Here is a 13,413-nt window from a genome sequence, read left to right on the forward strand (position 1 = left end):
TTAATGGTTAATACATAGAGATTATTACATTTGACAGGTGCTGTGCCAAGAATATTAATGCATCATCTCATTTAATTCTAATAACTATTTTATATGTGAAAAGTTTTTGAAGATGTAAATGCCTTGTTTTTAACAGCCCATACAAAGGAACTGACATTGCTTATTTAGACTCAAGTCTCTAGTTCTAGGTGTTTAACTACTGTGCTCCCAGACTAGGTTCCTTGTTTATAAGACAGATGAGCAGAATCTTCAAGAGTGATGTGACTGTGGCCTTTGTCATACAAAAATATACCAAATATTTCTCTCACCTTCCCAATGATACTATAAGCCCTCAATAGACAAGAATTCTAATTGTAACATTTGCTTCTTCTGTGTCTCTCAGAACTGTACACAACAGACAAGGATTAAATAAGTATTTGCCCCATTTTGTGGAGGTAAATCTTCCAAAAGGACAAAACTGACCAAGAAATGCTTCTTACTTAGCAACTAACTTCAGTGGAAACTTACCCACCTTCATGAAACAAAACATATGCTCATTATGTATATATTTGTTATCACTTGAATGATTGGTAGACGGCTGTTGACAGGGTGAAAAGATCTTTTCTCAGGTTAACTAGGACCATAGGGGAGGCAAAAAACTGATACAGTTCCCATCAGTAATTTTTTTGTTGTTTTGGTTTATTGTTTAATTTCTTAAACGGCTATGTTGGCATTTACAACAAAAGATTTGTTCATCTTTTTTAGACTGTTTTCACCCTTTCTATTTTAAGAGCTCTCCCCTACCTTAGTCAGTTTCTCTGCTAAGCCAGCCAAGGAGAAAACACCAGTGAAATAAACAACTGGTTAGTTAACAAGTGTTCCTGAGACTGAGGGCAGAGGGAGAAAGGGGCTGTTGGCAACTGCATGCTTTCCAAGCTTTCTTATTCTTTGTTGTGCAAAAGGAAGCTTGAGGGTGAAATGACCAGGCAATTTTATGTCCCTGTTGGCGACGTCAGGGTTCTTTGAGTTTGTGGATTTCCAATTACATTTGTTCTGGTTCCCAAGAAATTATGAGGAAGACATTCCATTTTCCTTTAGATTTTTGAATCTTGGAAATTGGAAAGAAAATTGTTGAGAGATGAGGGAATGATTTCAGATTATGAAAGTCTTCAAATGTTACGTGCAAGTACTTATATTTACTTTACATGTTGCTTTATGTGCTTTGTTGCTGTTTTTACAAAAGTATTACAGATTTATCAAACAGACTGTCTTATCAGCGGGTTGTTTGGGTGATATTTTCAGGAAGCCAGCATTCAGCAAAGCTCTTTATTCTTACCACGGTAATAAAGCTGAAAGTCAAAGATATCCGTATCTAGTCCCACTCCCAGTATTATTATTAATGGGCGTATTCTCAGACATTTTTCTATTCTTATATGAGCTACCTGTGTACATAATTTCAAGTTGCTTTTACAAAAAAAAAAAAAAAATCATTCTAATTCTATTATCTTAATCATCCTTACTTTTGTATCCCAGATACTGTTCCATGTTTTCTTACTGAGCTAATAAGAATATTCACATATAAAATGCCAGGAACAGCCAGTAATTATGAAGGACATGCCGCATATCAGATTCTGTACTAAAATATTTACTTTAACCATCTCATTAACATTTCAATTAACCTGAGGCATTATCCCTGTTTTAGCATTATCTCCATTTTCCTGGAAAGGAGACTGAAGCTTAGAGAAGTCCAGTAACTTGCTCAAGAATGCACGGGTGGTGGGGCGCCTGGGTGGCTCAGTGGGTTAAAGCCTTGGCCTTCAGCTCAGGTCATGATCCCAGGGTCCTGGGATCAAGCCCCGCATCGGGCTCTCTGCTCAGCAGGGAGCCTGCTTCCCTTCCTCTCTCTCTGCCTGCCTCTCTGTCTACTTGTAATCTCTGTCTGTCAAATAAATTAATAAAATCTTAAAAAAAAAAAAAAAAAGAATGCAAGGATGGTAACAAATGGACCATCTCAATCACTAGAAAATATTATTACAACATGTGGATGTCTCATTATTCTGCCATAACTTTAACAGAACAAATTCCTCCTTGAGATGTCCCTCAGTCCCACCCCACATCCCTAGATAACTAACTCCCTGTCACCGTCACACACTACCCAGAGCCCTCCGCTACAGTTAGTGCTGATGAATGAATGCAGTTCCTCTTTTTATAGCCTTCAGACATACAGCCCTTTCCGCATATGTTAATGATATTGTTATGGTTCTTAGATATAGTTGTAGAAAACTCACCGTGGCATTATGAAGAAGACAATAATCCTTGCACAACTGTTATTTTAAGCTCTTGGCACCCACTGAGTGATCAGAATTTATTTTCTGTTTCCAGACATAAATCTGCCTTTAATCCTACCTAGGGCAGAAGTTACCGGGCACCTGGGTGGCTCAGTCTGCCTTCCGCAGATCTCAGGGTCCTGGGATCAAGCCCCTCATTGGGCTCTCTGCTCAGCAGGGAGCCTGCTTCCCCCTCTCTCTCTGCCTGCCTCTCCGCCTACTTGTGATCTCTCTGTCAAATAAATAAAATCTTTAAAAAAAAAAAAAAGAAGAAGAAGAAGAAGTTACCTACACAGGGGCACTGGGGTGGCTCAGTCAGTTGGGTGTCTGACTGTGAGATGGAGCCCCGAGTCAGGCTCTGTGCTGGGTACGGAATCTACTAAAGATTTTCTCTTGCCCTGTGCCCGTCCCCTTGCTCTTGCTCTAAATAAATCACTCAATCAATCTTAAAAATAAGTTACCTTAGCATAAGGAATTAATCGGATATTTTCTTAATATTATGGCTAATCTAGCACTAAATTATACCTTTTGCCATTTTAACAGAAAGTGTGTGTGTCTGTGTGTGTGTGTGTGTGTGTGTGTGTGTGAGTGTGTGTGAGACTCTGGTTGGCAGTACAAACTTCTGTCCAATGCACAGTTTTCTACTCTTGAATCAGGTACACATCAATTATAAGGCTGTTCTTCTGGAGATACCTGCTTTTTTCTTGTTTACACATGGTGCGTGCATATGAAATTCTTCTTACATGTTCTGTGGCAGAAGGCAAATATTCTTAAAATCACATTTTTTCAGAAATTGCCAAACAGATTCCAGTAATTTTTGGATTGGCCACTATAGTAGGCAGAAGAGTAGCCCCAGAAAACTTCTACTTCTTAATCTCTGGAACCTGTGAATATGTTGTCTTTAAAGAGAAAGGGGGACTAAGGTTGCTGATAGAATTAAGGTTGCTTATCTGCTGACTTTAGAGAGATTATCCTGGATTATCGGGAGAGCCCAGTGTAATTACAAAGGTCCTTAAAAATGGAAAAGGCAAGTAGGAAAGAAGATCAATGTAATAGAATGTGAGAAGGACTCAACCTATCATTGCTGGTTTTGACATCAGAGGAAGGGGACCATGTGCCATGAGAAGCTGCAAAAAGCAAGGACTTGGATTCCACCCTGGGGACACCCAGAAATAACAGCCCAGCCAGCTCCTTGATTTTTAGCCCAGTGATGGCCATGCTGGAGTTCAGAACTACAGAATGTAAGATAATAAATCTGTGCTGTTTTAAACCTCCACATTTGTAGTATCTACTACCATAGTAATAGGAAAGAAATACAGCCCCTAACTACCCTTTGATAGATGACCAAATCGTGGCTGCAGCTGAGTTTTAATCAGTGTCAAACCAGAGGTTTTCTTCCATCAAAGGAACTGCCTTTCTATTTTCATAATGAGCCATTTTGTAGATTCTGTTAACGGGGACCTTCATATGGGACCTATTAACAGAACATAGATAAATTGCATGAGAAACTTTGAAGTCTTTACTCCCTTATAAAGTTTTACATCGAGAGGGCTCATGGGTTTCCCGTTCCTGTTGGTAGTTGTGTATGTTTTCCAGACCCCAACTTTTATTTACCAGAATTCAGTCCACGCCCCTATGGGTTTCACAGCCACGCAACACTGGTACAGGATTTCCCCCCTTGAAAAACACGGGTACATACCCAACTTCAGAGGCTCTTCAATTCCGTGCCTCCTAATGCTAAAGGACATGGTGATTTGACAGAAGATACTTATTCAACACATCCTCTTGGAGGCCTACAACATCCAGAGGATTCTGACTGCACCGCTAATAGCAGTCATTTTGAGCAACCACTTTAACAAATGCAAAGCATTTATGGTTAACAATTTAAATGCTTAGTAGAGCATAGGTGCTTATCCTCTCTGCAAGGCTGTTTGCCTAGTTACGGCCATAATATGGGACATGCTATACATCACGGAGTCCCAGCACTGTTGTTGGCATAACTAATTCAAGTTTTCCTCCCAGAGCAGGATGCCAGCTCCTCTTGTCACCCAACACACATTTGCAAACAAAAAGGCCGTGGGTGGAAGGAAAAGGGCAAAATGCACGTTATTAGTTACTCAGCGTCTATGTCGCTTAGTGTAGATTTTTAAAATCACAAATGTTCACTCAGCAGGCTGAAAATTTCAAATCAGTCTCACTAATATTGTCATAGTTAGTCATTTAAAATACTGCCTGTATACATAAGTATGACATATGCTACTATTTAAATTCACAGCTTGGCCCCATATGAAGACACAACAATGCTAAAATCACTGACTCATATGGAAAAGCTTACATGTGCTGCTAAAACAGAAGTCACTGTGCTATATGTTAGCATGTTGACAACATACTGCAGCCCTGAGAAAGGCTTTATGGTACCCTAATGAAAATTAAAATTTATTAACATCAGTTATTATTCATTGAACATTAGAGCTGGTAAGAGTCTTTTAAATCCATAAGTTTAATGTTCACAAGAAAGAATGTTTCCAGTCGTTATGATGATGGATAGAAGTTCAGTACCATGTTATGCTAAAGAAGTAATTAGGCAACATACAATTTTGCTGAAAACTCAAAGTTAATTACTGGTATCTGAAGAACGATCTCACATTCATCTTCTTCAAGTGTTTGAATAAGGGTAGGTGGGTAGTCACTCTCCCATGGCTGCCCGCAGGAAGTGTTGAGCAAGCCAATAAACAGGGTTAAATTGTAGCACACCTGTCTTGGGCAAGGCCTAAGAAAGCTAAAGATTCAACATGTCTGAACGTGCACTATTTGTAAGCTTTAGTGTCGGGTGATTTTGCATATTAGTTCATTTATTTGTGTTGCAAAAAAAAAAAATCTGTGATGTATGCATTATTATTCTGTTTTACACATGCAACTTGGTTTCCGAGAAGGTTACAGATATACTTGAGTTACCAAGTTGGTGAGTAGCGAAGGTGGCTAAATCCAAAATCGATTTGGATTAAATATTACAAAGTAGATAGTATTACCCTACTTGATAGCTGAGAAAACCAATCCTCAGAGAAGCTGAGCAACTTTTCTATGGTCTCAGAGGTAATACATGGAAGCATGGCAACTCTTGACCTCAAAGCTATGTTTATACTGTCCTACCTACAGTAGGGCAAAGAAATCTTATGTCTTCTAACCATTTCCGGAGAAGCAGTAATTTGAAGGAAACACAAACAAGAAAAAAATTTGTGATTTTAGAAATGTCTTCTGCTTGCTTTTCTCTCTTTCTTTTTTAAATCTGATTTTCTTTAGAAGACTTATCCTTATGCACTCAAGCAGGGGAGGGGGGAGCAGAGGGGAAAGGAGAAGGAGGGGGAGAAGAATCCCAAACAGACTCAGACTCCATGCTAAGCTCATTGTAGGGCTCCATCTCATGACCCTGATACCATGACCTAAGCAGAAGCCAAGAGTTAGACGCTTAACCAACTGAGCCGCCCCAGGTTCCCCTTATCCTGTTTTTTTTTAAAACATTGGCTCATTTTCTTGCCTGGAATAACCAAGGAAATTGTCCAGTGCATCCCAAAATGAAGGCAAGTTGTAACTTCTTTCTGTATGGGTACCCAAACGAAGGTACAGGTGTCTTACTGTGTTTTTTAAGGTCACAAAATGCCCACATAAGGTTTTTACCTATTTCACTCCACTCCACAGTGTCTTGGGTGTTGAATGGCTTCTGTCTTGTTCAACATGCCATGAAAACTGTTTCCAGCTGAGGGATTTGGGGTGCTCCAAAAGCATGAGCTACCAGAAGTTAGGAATCCTGGAAAGGAAGGCTTCACAGTGAGTTTGAAAAACTTGGCCCAGGTATGAGCTGAGAAATGTAGCCAGTGGGTTTCAGGGGAGCGACAACAGAAGGTGAACCAAGAAGTGTTAAGTGGAGGTCTTGTTACTATTTCCCATCTCAGCTTTAGGTAAGTCAGGTGTTAGGATAGAGGAATCTAGCATTAAGCATATCCTTTTTGGTGTTCATTTAAAATATAGATTCCTGGGCTCCAACCCGGACCTTCAGAGTCTGGCTTTTCTGGTTAGTGGTCAGGTCATTTACATGCTTCACAAACACTTTGAGTGGTTCCTAACAGACAAAGTTCGGAAACAAGGATTCATGGCCGTTGATAACCATCTCATAGCCTAGATGACGTGTATGAGTTATGAGTCAGAAGGCCCATCTCTAAACTTTAAGAAAATAACCTACAAAAAGAAAGAAAGATGGATTAGTGACAGATTTAATTAAGAGGTTGAGGATAATAAAGAGAGGGATGCATGTCAAGGGAAACCTATTTCTAAGAAATACATTTATCTTATAAATTTACAGGCATGTAACTTTATAACCTCTAAGCAGGTTTCCCTAGAAACCTAGACAGCTACCTAAGAATATCATAGAGGGCACATCCTTCAAATCTGTTTTGCCACTGTGAATTTGGGGTGAACTCAACTGAAATCCTAACCAAAATAGCTAACCCTGACCTATTGCTTACTACGTGCAAGGTACTGTTTGAAGGAACTTCCCATGTTATAATTTTCATGTTACCTTTTGTTTTTAAGATTTTATTTATTCATTTGACAGACAGAGATCACAAGTAGGCAGAGAGGCAAGCAGAGAGAGAGGGGGAAGCAGGATCCCTGCTGAGCAGAGAGCCCAATGTGGGGCTCAGTCCCAGGACCCTGGGATCATGACCTGAGCCGAAGGCTGAGGCTTTAACCCACTGAGCCACCCAGGTGGCTTTTGATTCTTCACAACAACCTTTTTCCTCCTAATTTCATAGATGAAGAAACTGAAGTACAGAGAATTGAAGGAACTTAACCAAACTTCACACAGAAAGAGCCAGACGGGGGTTCAAATCCAAATGTCTAGTTATGGAGAGTCTGCTACATAAAACCTTCTTTTTTTTTTTCCTTTGGATAACAACCAGCTTGTCTGTAAAGGAGCTTGTGCCCTTCACTTTGATCATAAAGCTGAAAGACTCTTTTATTGAGTAGTGGGGTGGGAGAGTAATGATGATTACAGCTGTTTTTGCGGTAGCAGCTAACTAAGCAAGAGCGGTTCTTGGCTCTTCAGATGCTCTGTCTTATGGATGGCCCAATAGAGTAGGTGTGCTTTGGTCCTTTTTCAGCTAGGGAAACTGAATTTCTTCCCTGAGGTCCTCAGCAACTGCTAAAATTTCACAGTCAGTGAATGATAGATCAGCTTTCAAACGTAGGTCTCTCTGACTGGGAAGCCCAATTTCTGGACACTGTTTTGCTCCTTGTGGAATCAATATGGGTTGATACACGAGTTCGGACATGAGAGTTACATGTGACTTCTAACACAAGGAGCAGGTCTACTGAAGCCATGTCTACGCTTGAAAGTCTTTGTGGAACTTCCAAATTATAGAAGAAGGCAAGGCACTTTAGATGCTCCAAAAATGGAATCCAGGAAACACTTTGACCAAGGGACAGGTGCAGAGTGGGAGGAGGGAACACAAATGCAGAATGTGAAGGATGTGAATTACCATGTGGGACTCTTCCAGTAAAGATGGGTGAGTGTCCTTTCCAGTCTCTCTCTTGACATAGTCGCTGAGCCAGGGAATTGCTGCAGGGCAAGTGAGTGTACTGATCTGAATCCTGACTTCCAGAAAGGGCAAGAGACACTGACGCTGAGAGGAACACAGAGGGTCAGAGACCTCCTTGAACATCCTTCCACCAAGTCCCTGTTTTCAAACCATTACAGGATATCATGTTGATTGTTCTTTTTTTTTTTAAGTTATTTTTTTTTAAAGATTTTATTTATTTTTTTGTCAGAGAGAGAGAGCACAAGGAGGCAGAGTGGCAGGCAGAGGCAGAGAGAGAAGCAGGCTCCCTGCTGAGCAAGGAACCTGATGTGGGACTTGATCCCAGGACCTTGAGATCATGATCCGAGCTGAGGTCAGAGGCTTAACCAACTGAGCCACCCAGGCATCTCATGTGTTGATTGTTCTTAAGCAGAAAGATTTAAAATGGAGATGGGACCTCATTGGGTAGAAAGGTAAAGACACAGGAAGTAGTGCAATATAATGGACATGGTTGTATTTAATACCTACCCTGTCACCGGGCAGTAGTGGCAGAGTTTCAAAATTTCAAGGCAAGGAAGTGCAAACTGAACTTTGAGTTTTGGACAAGTTCCTCAACTTCTGTAAGCCTAGAGTTTCTCTTTTATAAATTGAGACCAAGAATAGCAATTACATAGGATCATGGGGATTAGATGAAATAATTAATATGACTTGCTTCACACAGTGCCTGATGAATAGTATGTGCTTAATAAATAGGACCTTTTGTTATTATGAGACGTAAGATACAGAATGAAAAACCAGGAAATGTATCTATGCCTCTAAAGCCAGATCATATTCAAAGTTATCTATATTCTGATCTCTCTTGCGGCCATGACTCAATCAAAGCTTCCAGAGCGCACTCTTTACATCTTCCATTTCTTCTAAGCCAATCTTAGTTTCTGTAGCTCTTAAACAGGGAAAATGATAGGGGTCATCTTCCTCCTGGGTTTGCTTTAAGTACCGAGTAAAGTGAAGTTCCATGTTAAAGTCATTTAGACTTTAATGCCTACACGTAAATGGTCAGGTTGTCTAATTTTTAAGTCCCATCTGAAGCTTTGAGGAAGAGGTTTCTGGCACAGAAGTCTCCCAGAACGTGATGTCTTCTGGTTCCCCCTTTAGAAATTATAATTCATGTAAATAATTAGGGCCACTCTTGAGCGGTAGCCGGGGGCTTAACTTGATACAGTTGTTTTAGAAAGTGTGCAAGATCTCTTTGAACTTTAACAACATCGCAATGGTGAGGTAAAATAGAGCAAAAGCAAACAAAAATTAGATCAAATGACCACCTAACCCTTTGGTCTAGTAACAGTTTGCAGGGTCCATCAAAGGTCATATGCCATGATTTTTCTCCATCAGGTGGTAAGGGATAAATGAGCTAAAAGCACCACAAGTCACCTGTAAGGGAGGAGACAAGGATGGAAGAGGGGTGCTTATCCAGGGGATCCTTCTAATATATGAAGAAACTCAAGCTGGGATTCTTTGGTCTCCCATCTCAGATACATCTGAGCATCACCTGAGAAGCTTTTTAAAAAATTACTGCAGTCCAACCACACCCCAGACAAAAATGGAAGGCTCTCCATGGTGGGACCCATGCATGTGTTTGTTTGAAAGGTCTCCAAGCATTTCCAATGTTAAGTCAAGGTTACAAAATGGGGCATAAACGTTCTAATAAGGCAGATTCTAGGATAGTAACAGAAAAACAAAGGGCAGCTGCCTAGATGGAGGGTGTGGCTCTATTGTCTGCCAAATTAACGTTCAGCATTAATCGCTCACTTAGCTGTTGCCTGTATCTAGTGGCAAAGCAAATTAACTCAAATGCAAACAGTTTATTTATATGAACAGAGTCCCATGCATTTATTTGAATCTCAACTGATGCTCTAAATGCTAATTATAATGAAAAACACAGCATCCTACATATAAATACACATGCAATTCTGGCAGTTAGTTGCCCGGAATCTTCATTTTGTTCACATTCCCAAGGAAGAAAGCTAGGAATTCCACCCACCCGGTCCTCTCCTCCCTCCCTGCCCCCCCCTCCTACGTCCCCATCCGCCCTCCAGGTACTAGAAAATCTAGGCAGCCTTTGAAAATGTACTTAACCTCACTATTTTCTCTTATAATCTCTTAATCAAACTGAATGTATTGGGTGAAACATACCGAATAGATTGACATTAGCTCAATATAGGTTTTCTCTGGTAATCCAACCTTCTGTCTTAGAGTTTGTACACAAGAATAGCACTGAACGTCATAGAATTTGGTTCGATAAGAATAGCTGTTTTCCAGTTCCCATGGAGAAATAGTTTGGTGGGGGCAACAAGTACCAGTGACCTCATTACTATACCATGAAATTATTTCCAATGGACCATAAAGCCCCGATATCTCTATGTCCCATTAAGGTAACACAGTCAAAGTAAAGAAAACCCCATCCCATAGAACATTGACAGAAGTGCCTCATAAAGACAGCTAGCATGACAATCCAAGTAACCAGAGACTATCTTGAGATTTTTAATGTTCTTTGTGATGAAAAATTGTCTTCTCTATTCCCTCCTTCAGTTCTTTAGCATCATTTTTTAATTTTTTTAAAGATTTTATTTATTTATTTGACAGACAGAGATCACAAATAGGTAGAGAAGTAGGCAGAGAGAGAGAGAGAGGAGGAAGCAGGCACCCTGCTGAGCAGAGAGCACGATGCAGGGCTCGATCCCAGGACCCTGAGACCATGACCTGAGCCTAAGGCAGAGGCTTAAAACCCACTGAGCCACCCAGGTGCCCCAAGCATCATTTTTTAGATTTACTTATTTGCACAGGTAAAAGAGGGAAAGGGAACACAAATGTGTCCCATCTATGCCACCAGCGTCTCAATCCCTTCACCTAGACCCAAGGGAAGTTGGGGGCAACAAATCCTTGGAATCAGCTATGATTTTGGAGCTGTACCTCACCACACGTGAATACATCCTGAACTTCTGATTTATGCCTACTCTCTCTTGTTCTTCTCTTTTATTTCCTCTGTGTGTAACTTCATATTAGGACCAGGAAGAATGTATGCTGGAGAGTTAATAAATCATTTAAGGAGAGCATTGAACAAAGATAAAATTTATTGTGCAGGAGATTTTATATATATATATATATACATATATATATATGTATATATATATATATGGCTATTTTCTACTTGATATAAACTTCTGATATTATTAGAATATATAGCACAGCACGTGTTTGGTTATGGAAGAGACTTCTCCAAAACAGGTTTTGTAGCTCCAATACTGCCTAGTCAAGAGAAGAAAATTCGGGGTCATCACCCATCAGCCTGGTGTGTGTATGTGCACACAATACACATACACACACCCCAAACAAAAGTAGAACTGAAGAGTCTGGCATGGAAATTGTTTTGTAATGGAAGGCTGGTAAAGCAGAAACCATTGTACCAGTTGAGATGAGCTTTTAAGAAATCCTTGAATCAGAATATTTATTTATCATGGATGTGAAGAACGAGGTAATGCATTGGCTCGCATCACATGTCAATACATTAATGGTGAAGTTCAACAAAATTGCAAAACAAATAAAGTGCATTTTTAAGGTTTTTTTATTCTTTGCAAGAAACCATGCCTGTAGTGAAGGTATACATAATTAAGCAAATAATTTAAATCAGCACAATCTTTATGAGAGCCAAAATTTAAACTCAGTTCTGTCAGCCACTTTACCCAGTTGGCTATTAGGCATCTGCAGTCACAGTTCAAAGATGGTATTTTCCGATTTGGTTTCTCAGTGATCTTTCCCCCTTTGCCAATTCTATTTTTATAGCTCTTGTTCCATTTAAATCCTCAATTTCTTAGGGATTTGCCATCACTCACTCTCACATTGTTTTCAATCTCAATATAAATTGGCTCTGCTTCTTCTGTTGTTTCTACAAATATTCTTCTTATTAAACAAGAGCTTCTCTTTCTTGGATTCTTATTAAGAACAAACCCATGTCCTTCTCAAAATATTTTCCTGGGCTGTACCTTCAAAAGACAGGAGAAATCCTCCCTTAAGGTGATAGAAAAGAAAATAAGGCCACCCATATGCTTTTAAAACACACAAGAGATTTAATGGTTGAATAAATATTTGTTTTAAATTGCAGAACAGTCACAAAAAAAGAAGAGTTTTGTAGTCTGAATTTAACCAAAGTGAAACAAAGAGCTGAACTTTAATTGCAAAACATCTAAATGACTTGACTCCTTAAGGAAATGAGTATTACAAATGCCATGGTAATTTTCGTTGTGTTGGGGAAGGAAAGTGGTATCTAAAACCTTATAGGAATTAGAAGTTGTCTTTATGAAACCACATGGAAGAGCCACACACAAAACAAAACAAAACAACAACAAAAACAAACTTCTTAGAAAATTGGAGAATGGTTGATATCTTTGTGAAATCTTCCCTTTTTATTTGTTTGTTTTTGTTTTTTAATTGTCTGGACTCCATAATCACTGGATAAGTTGTAGAGTGTCCTGGAGACGGCTGGGAGCAGTCAGAAGTGATGTTCACACAATTCCCCTTATTTAGTGTGTTAAGACACCTGCCAGTCAATTCCAATTTCTAGCCAATGAGTGAACAAACAAGGTAGCCTGGTCCAGTGGAGGGAGAGAAAAAAATCTATCAACTTAATTAATTGTCACCATGTGGTTGAATCTTCTGGTTTCAAGAAAGTATTTGGGGGTATAAACTTTTAGAACACTGATTTTTTTTCCTCCCCTCCCCTGCCCTATAGCTATCTTTGGTTAGTTATTTTATCCTCCAACAGTAAACTAGTATAATCATCTAGAAATAGGTGAAGAAAAGGCATGAACAGGTTAAGCAAGCCAGAAATACTTTATTTGATTTACTGAGTCTTCTGTTAAGGGAAGATCATAATTTTTTTTTTCATCTCCCCATCAGATATCTCTCTGAGCCTTTGTTTCTTCATTAGTAAACTGCAGATAATAATTATTTTATGAAGGTTTTTATGAAGCTAAAATGCTTGTAATCACCTAATGCAGATCTCATAGTCAATTACATACAGGATATAGAAGATTTTAAAAGTAACCAAAGTTGGAGGGCCTGGGTGGCTCAGTAAGTTAAGCATCTGCTCAGGTCATGATCCCAAGGTCATGATCCCAAACCCCTGGGATCGAGTTCCACACTGGGCTCTTTGCTCAGTGGGGAGTCTGCCTCTCCCTCTGCCTGCCACTCCCCCAGCTTGTTCTCTCTCTCTCTCTCTCTCTCTCTCTTTCTGACAAATAAATTAATAAAACCTTTAAAAAGTGGCCAATTTGGAGATAAAAGGGAGTGGTGAGGAGTTGAGCACATACTACTTTTAGTTAAATGGGGGATACTAGTCAACCTTAGCACCAGATAGTTATTCTCATGGAGGCCAAATGTCATTAAACATTCTGCTCTTTTGTAGAGAAATTAGAAACCTAGATTCTTACATGAAATTTGATGGTGACTCATTCAAACATTTGAAAAAGTTGAGGTAG

The 13,413-nt window shown here is 39.6% G+C and overlaps 1 protein-coding gene across 2 annotated transcripts in view; it reads left to right on the plus strand.

Annotated features, from left to right (window-relative positions):
- TAFA1 (TAFA chemokine like family member 1) overlaps positions 1 to 13,413 on the plus strand; it is a 509,913-nt gene that overhangs the window by 346,859 nt on the left and 149,641 nt on the right. The gene's annotated exons all lie outside the window — the stretch shown is intronic.

This window comes from Lontra canadensis, unplaced genomic scaffold, assembly GCF_010015895.1.
Source record: "Lontra canadensis isolate GAN:19392208 unplaced genomic scaffold, GSC_riverotter_1.0 scaffold34, whole genome shotgun sequence".
In the NCBI taxonomy this organism is placed as follows: Eukaryota; Metazoa; Chordata; class Mammalia; order Carnivora; family Mustelidae; genus Lontra; species Lontra canadensis.